At 40.1% G+C, this 9,876-nt stretch overlaps 1 long non-coding RNA gene across 1 annotated transcript; it reads left to right on the forward strand.

The window, feature by feature from the left end:
- The first annotated feature begins 3,057 nt into the window (after nt 1-3,057).
- LOC112548571 lies at nt 3,058-5,181 on the forward strand. The gene is made up of 3 exons (XR_003092262.1): nt 3,058-3,240; nt 3,516-4,093; nt 5,051-5,181. It is a non-coding gene; the product is annotated as an uncharacterized LOC112548571 (long non-coding RNA).
- The last annotated feature ends 4,695 nt before the right edge of the window (nt 5,182-9,876 follow it).

Here is a 9,876-nt window from a genome sequence, read left to right on the forward strand (position 1 = left end):
TATGGAAATCACAGTTCACATTGGTAGGAAAAATTGAATCTGCTTCCATATGGATAAATGTGACACACAAGTTTGGTGGTATCAGTAAAAATTCCATATTTATGGTAAAGACTGAGGCAGGTTCTGATCTGTACTGTACATAACCATAAGGGCTGGTGTAAGATGTGTTGGGTGGAGCAATTTCATGAGGAAGGTTCTGCCAGCTGAAATTTACTTAGAGAACTACATGATATTTTTCAGCACTTGCCACACTGCTCTTATAACTGATGAAGAGGGTGGAAGCTTAGAATTAGATTTTCCTTAGGAAGCTTTAACTTTGCCTTTTGCACATCCTGAATAGGTCTTTCCATTCTAAGCCTAATTTATTTATTTATTTGCCCCCACTCACATTTGAATTGACTAGCTTAGATGTTAGCAAACTTTCTTTTGGGCATAAGAAAAATTTTCCTGCAGATTTTGTTGAGGTCCAGATCAATAGTGTTGTTTATAAATCATTTCATCAAAAATTATGTTAATGTCCTATTTGTCCCAAGTAACTCATGATTTTTAGGCTGGTGGGCTTGTAGACTTTCAGAGATCTCTACATTGTGTAGATGGCCATTTATGTACTTGTTAATATGGCAGTAATAGTAGGGTTGAGGTGGGATGTTATAGGTATTTGTCCTTTCTTGTAAACCCTGCTGCTTTGATTCACCTCATTCAAATACCATGCACTTGAAAGAAAAACAATAAATGTACACCTTTGTGATCTGCTGAAAGATGCCATCCAGGGCTGGTTGCTGGCAAAACCACAGAGGTCTCTGGTGGCTAGAAGGACCAGGAGAGACAGAAGTCTATCAAGGCCCAGCAGAGTGGCCTGCTTCCTCCAGATGTTAGCTCTGGGTAAAGCTGGGGCAGAAGACTAAGAAAAGCAGATATTAAAAAAGAAACATATATATTTTACTGCTGCATAAACTAACATGGTCTCTATTATGAAATTAATTCATTTGCTTTGTAACCCATCAGCTCCTGCATATTGAACTAGATGGTTCCCCTCTCTGAGATGTTCCAGGCATTACTGTTTTCCTATTCTTATACAAAAGAAAGAAATGATAGAATTATGTCCTGTAGCAGGTGCAAACCATTGAGAAAATCACGGTTAATAATTGTGCTCTCACTGCTTGAAATGTGGTGAAATGATGGTTAAGCTTATAGCAGAAATCTCTTTATTTCCGTAGGAAAGCATATGTAGTAACATCATGTGAATTTTCCTTGCATGCTACATGCAACGTACCTATTCCACTGTTCTAACTGTAACAAGGTGACCCAGTCCTTCTAGCTATAACATTTTAGTACTTTGTTTTACTGAATTCTAATGAACACAGCAAGCAGTAGGTACATTTGAACCCTATGGAGCTGTAAGTAAGTATAGCTCCCACTAGTCCAGAATAAGAAAAGTATAGGTTCATTAAAAATCCCTGAGTCTAAAGTATATTCTCCTGGATAAGAAACATTAGGATACACTGTAAAGAGTTAAAAGCAAATGAGATTATCAGAATTATGTTCTCTATAAATAGCTGTAAAGAGGCTTCCTATATCAAGCAAATGTAATATTTTGATGCACAGTTATATTTCACAGCTAGTTACTGAATTCCCTTGTGGAAAATGCACATTAATAAAGATCCATAAACTTCATACTGCACACCTCAACAGAATTTTTCATATGTCCTTTAATGTATTTTCAAGCCAGTTTTATTTGGAAGTAAAATGACTATCAGCTGACATATGGCAATAGCTGCCTTCCTTAAGCCTTAATCCCATATTATGAGTTCCATTTTATACCTCACCGTTTCTCTTATCAAAGTCAGAACACTTTTCCAACCACATAATATAGGATTTCTCTAAACTATTTAATCATTTTAGAAAGTCTGTCTAGAGAATGCCTGTCTTGCCAAGTCCAGCAATAGTTCCTTTATTGGTGGTTTTCATTATCATCACACTAGTGGCAAATCTTGAGAGGGACTTAATCAACAATGTGCATTGTCAATTATATTATGGAAAGCTGCAGTATGGATTGTCATGTTTTTTCTGTCTGTGTAGACCAGCTACACAGTGACTGGACAGGTGACACTGGATCGTGGACTGGTGATGGATGAGATCAAAGAACAGCAGATTGTTGAGGTGGTGATTTTGCATTTGTTGTTACTGGTGAAAATTTGTTTCTTTGACTGTAATGTATACCTCCAGAGAATATGCATTTTATACAAACTAATTTGAATCAGCGAACTTCATTAATCCATAGACAGTGGAAAATCATGATTGGAATACTTCATTTCTAAATATTTTGAGAGATGAATCTTTGCAACATCAGGAATGGTACTATGTTACTTAACCACAGTAAACATGGAAATGAGGTATGACACAGTATTCAAGATATAATATAAATAGTAAATGCTACTATAGATCAGTGATTTTGGTAGGAGAAGAATGGTACACAATATTTTAAATACAAGTAGCACATAGCAGGTGAACACATTTGGAACAGCTGAGCATAAATACCTCACGTTAAGCCAGTTAACTTACTGACCAAGCTTATAGTGTGTTTTAACTTTGGCAATTGTTTATGTTTGGCTGTATAGTAGTAGTAGTAATAGTTTGCTTTTATGACTATTTTTGGAATTCAAAGATAGGTCATTGTTAGTCCTTCAGTCTGTTGCAGTTTTCTGGCTGTAGGGCCTGCTTGAAGCACTTCCTGCTTAGATTTGCAATTAGTTCCTAGGCAGCGGATGCACTGTGTAAGTGGAACTTTATTGTTGTGTTGCTTGGTAGCCTTAACAACAAGCCAGAGAGACAGACTCCAAACATTTATTGAAAGTAAGTCATAAACAATTTGCTGAAGTGCTACTACAGACTTCCTTAGCTAACCCACTGCCCTAGGGGGACAGACACCGGGGAGCAGAAAATGCTCCCTGTGGTCGAACTAAGGACAGGGGTAACCCACCCCCACAAGAAAAGCCCCCAAAACAGGGGTCACTTACATTTTTTAGGCCGCTGGGCAGGGGTGAGCCACACCAGGAAGAAGCAGCTGTGCAGTTCGTCAGCCACGCTTATCTCCGGCTGGAACCGGTGCGAGCAGATAATGTCACTGATGAACGCTGCTCAGCCGGAATAAAAGCCAGCACTGGCACAGAGAGGGGAGAGCGGGGGAAGACAGCTGAGGCTGTGGGAGCCCTCCATACCAATCTCAGGCAGCACTGGTAGGTGAGTGAAAATCTGGCTCCAGGAGGAGCAGAGGAGGACCTCAGTGAGGGCAGGGACTTGGAGTGGCATCGGGTAATGTGCTAAATAGCAGGCACTTGGGCTGTGAGAGTGGAAGGGCTAGTTAGCCTGGCTTCCCATCCCTTTCCAGTCTTTTTTAATTTTGGTGTTTGTTTGTTTTGTTGGTTTTTTTTTTTTCTTTTTAAAGTGCCTGCACCATTTTGGCCATTGTGTGGCCTTTTCTTTTTTTGTGAATCATCACCTTCTTTTTGTGACAGGGCACGGGTGATGCTCCAAAGACCGGAGCTACCTTAGGGCCCATTGAGCAACTAGCAAGCTGCCAACATAACACCCAGGAGAGCAGGGCACCCAACCATCCCTGGAGCCCAGCAATGAGAAGACCAAAATTGGAATCCCAGGGGCACGAAGACCCGGGACCGATGAGACTGGAGAACAGCCACACTAAGATCAAGTGACCTGTCTCAGATGCTGCCATATGGAAGGGGTTTAGGGGAGGTGGAGCCCCATGGATATCCATCAAGAAGTGTGACCGACTCTGAGGAGTCACCACAGGAGACCCCACCACTGAGGATCCATTCAAAGTCATGGCAGGCAAGTTTTGGGGTTTTCCCCGGGGAGATTGAGGACCCCTCCAGAGGTCACATGAATACACACCAGGCCTGATACCAGGCACATGTGCCAAAGCAGCGTGTGAATGGATACTCGAAAGCAGACGGTCACACCCACCCTTCCCTAAGTACCTTCCAGAACAAGCAGAGGTAACAATTTGAAGAGGTCTAACAACTCCCTGCGTACTTGTCATTGTTTTGACTGAAGTCAGTTGAAGAAGCCACAGGTAAATATAATCTACATAGATTTAACTGTCATGAGTAGGTGGGTAGGAGATGTTCAATGCATAGATTGAATAACATGAGCCGTGTCCAGATCAGCCTGGACATTTGGTTCCCCGGGGACAAGTAGAGCAGCGCATCTTCTGCCACAGCTACTTTTCCCTCAAGAACACCCCTGCCATGTGCACTTTGGCACATGACAAGTTACTCCAGGAGTGGTAGGGGAGGCTGGGACCAGCACTGCGCTGACCCCAGCAGCCTAACCTGGGATCCTAGGGGTTTCCCGGGATTGCAACCATGGAAATCCTGCCTGGCAGAGCCTGGCTTCCAGCTGCAGTGGGGCTCTGGGTCGCCCAGCTCTGCTTTTCAGTACATTCAGGGCTCAAAAAAGCCCTCAGGAAAAAACAAACAAACAAAAACAAACAAACAAACAAAAAAACGGAGCAGCACATGCACAGGCAACATACCATTGCAGCATGGAGGACACCTCAGTATGTGCTGCTGCAGACCTGTTTACTTAACTTTTGGAATGGTCTTCACCACTGGAGGAATGCACTGGACCATGAGATACTTCAGTATTTTAAAGCAGAACAGTGTAACTCATTTTAATCCAGTTGATCTGGGCCGGACAACTTATCACTGCCCATGGGGTGGTGGCTTGTTGGGGAGGTTCCAGAACTCAGAACATGAGCACAGCCACTGTTCTCCCCTGCCAATTATTTGAGTCACCAATAGCAAGCAAAGACTTCAAATTCAGCAGTAGGCAAGGGGTCCCTACTCTTATGGAGCAATGGCACTGTTCAACCCCTTGGGTTCTGAAGTCACACCAACACAGTGGTCTGGCAGCTGTCCTGACAAGCCCTGAGACCACAATTTAATCACGATTGAGTCACCCTGCTTTAAAGCCTACAATTAACAGTGATACCAATTGCATTGTGTGGTTGTTTGTCTGTGTTTATCAGGGCAACATTAGACCACAGTGAAGATCTTTAGAAGCTTGCCTTCTCTGATGAACTGAATGAAGAACAAACCAAGAACAGGCATTTGGCTATATTTCATCAAGGACTCTGGTGAAATTTTGGGTACCAGCATCAATACCCTAAATGTGGATACCTAAATGTTGCCAACTGGGTGTGACAAATTTATTAAGTGATAAATTTCAAATCACCCTTGTGTTCAAGCATTTACTACTTCTGGATAAATGTTAAACATTTTGCATTCTGCCTACTGATATTTGAACCAATATGCGTGTCCCTGAACCTCTAATGCAAACTTGAATTGCTAAGGAGCCATATCCCTAGTACGTTTCTTGTACGAGCCTGGTATGGAAAATTGAGTAACACCAACAAAACCAGGACTGTGCTAAACAAGGATCCTTCTAAACATATCCCAGCTTCCCAGATAGGGTAACTACATTCTGGGCCACTTTCTGGCCCTGCATGTCAGCAGATATACTTTTACCCTTTTTATTTCATTTAAAAGCAGCCTCCCTGCATGTGTAAAGGTGCCATTACATTCCAATTGCTTTATAAAAATGCTGTTCCTGTCAGATTCTGTAATAATCCCTTTCACATCCTAACTTTTCTCTTTTAAGCCTTTTGTTTGTTTTGATTTGATTTGAATGAATTTCAATTGACACCTGCCTTAATATTTAATTTTTCCTTATGTAAATATGTTCTGATTTTGTGGAGGAATGTTACCCTCTAATTTTTACCCATATTTCAGAATGGGTTTCAAGAGATCAGGTTTATTGAACTGGGCACTTGCCTTTCTGTACCTAAAGCTCTAATAACCACTTGAAAACAAATAGTTTGAAATATCTTAGTTAAATGTAGCCCCCACAATATCAAATAAGTCCTATTTCAGGAAACTGAACAAAAGGTTCAGTATTGTTAAGTCAAATTCATACTCTGTTACTCTGGCCTCATATACATTTGTAGCTAAATGAATGGTCCCACTGGTCACATTCTCACATGTGAGCAATAGTAAGAGAAGTATTTATCAAATTAAATTCACTTTATTGCAGAAATGAGTTTCATCCTTCACCATTAAAGCAATCCTGTCTCATTTATTTGGTCTATCCTTTTAGTAAATGTTCTGCTATTTTAAATATACAGTCATTTTTCCTGATAACTCCTATCACTAATTCTAAATACTGCACACTGAAGTCTATTCTTCCCTAAAGGCATGGGCTCTAATTCATTAGGAGACAGTGATAGTGAGCTGTATTTAGGTCCTTTTTGCATAGGATTCTTACTACATGTTAAATCTGTGTATATTTTTAAAAGTTAGAAGCGCAACTGCACAGCAATGTTTATTACCGACCCTAGGTGCACTGCATGCATTCTGCTGCTAGAGGGCTGGCAAGCAGCACAGAGGAGATGCCAGCTGTGCTGCTGCTGGTGGTGTTGCTGGCAGAAAAGGAAGGAGTTTTGACAAATTGCCTCAGAGGAAGGAAGAGATGTGAGCAGGAGGATAAGAAGACCCTGCAGATTCCACCCCACATCCAGGGTTTGAATTACACTTTGACTCTTGGGAGGGGGGGATCTGCAGAAAAAATTGGGCTCCCCATCACAATGCCCTAATAAAATTGGAGCCCCCCTAGGTTATGATTTTCAAATCTTACAGGGGGGCTCTCATCTCTTATGGGAAGGCTCAGCCTCCCAAGCTTCCCTGTAATTCAAAACCTGCCCACGTCCCCTTTGTTTGTTCATCTCCACCACATTTCTCTTTTTGGGTCAAACGCTACTACTACTTCTGCTGCTTCCTCCACACTGATAGGCAATCTGGGCTGAGCACTGGCTGTTCCTCAAGCATGGTCTGTGTTGGAGCTCCTTCCCTGTCTCTTCCCCACAGTTTTACTCCACTCCTGCCTTTCTTATCATGTGTTCCCATAACATCCTGCAGATTTTCGTGGAAATTTGAAGATGGTACATGACTGGGCTTGGAGATCACAACGTAAGGGGGATTTCTTGGCAATAGCTGGCTGACAGCAGTACATCATGGGATGCTGGACGGTTGCAGATTGCTTGTATTATCTCCGTGCTGCAGGCTGATGATATCTCAACATGTGTTACTTAAAATGATCTGGAGATACTCCTCACCTGAAAGGTGATATGTTTTACTGCTTGAACACAGACTCTCATGTTTTAAGTACATTTAACACATATGACGTTGCTGTGTAACAGTTGTTACTGTGCAGTATCATCCCTGCACAATTTTTTTTCAGATGCTACTGTGCAGTAGCAATGAGCTACTGCACAGTAGCGTCTTGTGTAGATGTGCCCAATGTAACATGCAACATGGCCCTCAGTGTGAAATCAGGCAGAAGGCAGGGTAGATTTGCACCTTATGAGCTAACTAAATCAGAGATTTTGAAATGCTACTTCCTGCAGAGTGTGCTCAGCAGTTGCTGAAGTAAGCTATTGGCTTACAAAAGCTTATGCTAAACGTCACTGACTTAGTTTCTAAGATGCAAATGTATGTTACCATCAGCCTTTTTCACATGTAGTTCCAATAATTTCCCATTTTTCTTTTACCTGTTCTTTCAATTTTCATTAGAGTTCATAATGGGCTACAAATCTACAAGTACAGTAGTATACTCTCAATATGTGGATTAATCACCTTGGCTTTCTTCACTGTCAACTTCCAAGAATGGTTCTGAATCACTTGAGCCAATATGATGAGATCTATTCATTGAATAATAAGTAGTACTTATTCTGGGGGGGAACTTTATTGCAAAAGCTTGATCTGACTCCTCTGCAAGTCAAAGGGAAGGTTCTAGTTGACGTGAATGGGAACTGAATCAGACCTATAATTGATTTCTACACTTATATTGATAGACTATGCATTTGTATTAATGCTTCTGAACTGACGCCTATATATAAATTAACAGCTGTTTCCCTCCAGTTCAGTCAGTGGCAGAGAAAATGAGAGTAGATTGAGTGTCTAAAACTAAATCAAAATAATGAGATTATGGTACTAGAAAGCAGTGAAAAGAAAGTAAGAATTATGTGAAATAAGACAGGAAATTAAAATACTATTTTAGTTATAGTAATTGACTTCAACAACTCAGAATCATTTTTCAGTGTGTATAGCTATCTTTACCTTCCATGTTCCATATTGGTATGTTTCCTTGATCGGTAACAATTACTTCAATTCTCAGTTTAGAAATTGATTAAATGCCTTCAGGAGATACTGATATAAGCTTCTCTAAAGATATTATACAGAACTTTACCTGCTGGTATAACATACCCACGTCTTCTACCCAAAGAACAGCATGTAGTGAAAGTATGCACATGTGTGTGCACTTGAGCTCTCTCTCTCTCTCTCTCTCTCAGGGTAATTAGTAAGTCCTTTAAAAACAAAGCAATTTAAAAATCTTCCACCAGATTTTCAGTGAGCAAAATCAGTGTTAAATCCTTTTAATTCATTTAAGATAAGACCTATTTGAGCTGAGAATATTTATCTTTATTTTTAAAAAGCATGTTTACTAATTATTTAATTATTATTATGTTGTTTAAAAAATGAATTCCCTTGTAACTATGTTAGACTTGATGAGTTTTCCATGATTTCTGGTTAGTAAATTCAGTTGAGTTATTGCAAAGTAATGTAATGTAACTTGAGAGTAGATGAGGGAGGGACCAGCCTTGGGTGCTATCTTAGTGAGGCAGTATCAGAATGGCAGTCTCTGGATGTATGGCTACTCCACTACATCTGTAGCAGTTATAACTGGGGTGGGCAGACTGAGCCATGACAGCAACAGCCAGAGACTTTTTGGGGTCCCTAGAGGAGTTAAGAGCCCCTCCATGCCCTTGGCATCCTCCCCACTCCAGGACTCATCCCCACACCCACTCTCCTTCAGGTTTTGCCCACGGCTCAAATCCTGTTAGTTAATGTCTCTTCAGAAAAAAAAAAAGTTATGGATATTTCTCCATGGTTATGAATTAATATATTTAGTCACATTAGTAATTAATGTATTGTCATAAAGGAAAAGTAAAATGGAGTCAATGTTTTTCACCATTTATTCTAAAGATGACTTATTTTGTTTACAACTGAACAAGCCGTCATGCTATGTGACCCACCAATTGCTGCAGATTTTTTCTGGAAAAACAAATCAGGTTAGTTCTAAATCTGCTTTTGGATTCCAAAACTAGTTAATTAAATCCAACAGCAAAAGGGACTGTTTGTAGCCTGGGGTCATTTTGGAGGGTGATATGTTAAACCATCTCTCCAAAGCAATTGCATCATATTAAGATCTCCAACTGCCACACTGTAACCAGAAGGAAGTGACTATCAGAGGAAAATGTAGTCTCCCCTCCATGGACTTTCCCCTGTTATGCTCTGATATACTACCAGCTTCAATCCTTTTTAACTGAAGTGGACCAAATTAAAATCAAGTTATCATATTTATACTAAACAACTGAAAAACAAATTACAATTTATTCACAAATTATTTTGTGAACCTGGATTCCTACCTTTAACTTTACCATTGTAATTATTTCATGAACTCCTACTGTATTTGATATTTAATTAGTCATGATAGCAATTATTATATATAAGTAATATGATTTGCTGCAGATTTTATTTTACACTTTTAATCATTTATCTCTGGGTATCTTTGGGGAATGCTTCCTCATAAAGTTGTTAAGTAAGGAAGGCTACTTCAAAAGTCCTTTTTTGCTTTAGCTTCTTTAGCAGAAAGAGTTGAAAAATTGAGATTTTGGTGAATGAAAAAGAATTGAAAATTAATTTGGAAAACATGCATAACATTTTATGAAACTGAAAA

Source organism: Alligator sinensis, unplaced genomic scaffold (genome assembly GCF_000455745.1).
Source record: "Alligator sinensis unplaced genomic scaffold, ASM45574v1 scaffold1109_3, whole genome shotgun sequence".
Classification (NCBI taxonomy): domain Eukaryota; kingdom Metazoa; phylum Chordata; order Crocodylia; family Alligatoridae; genus Alligator; species Alligator sinensis.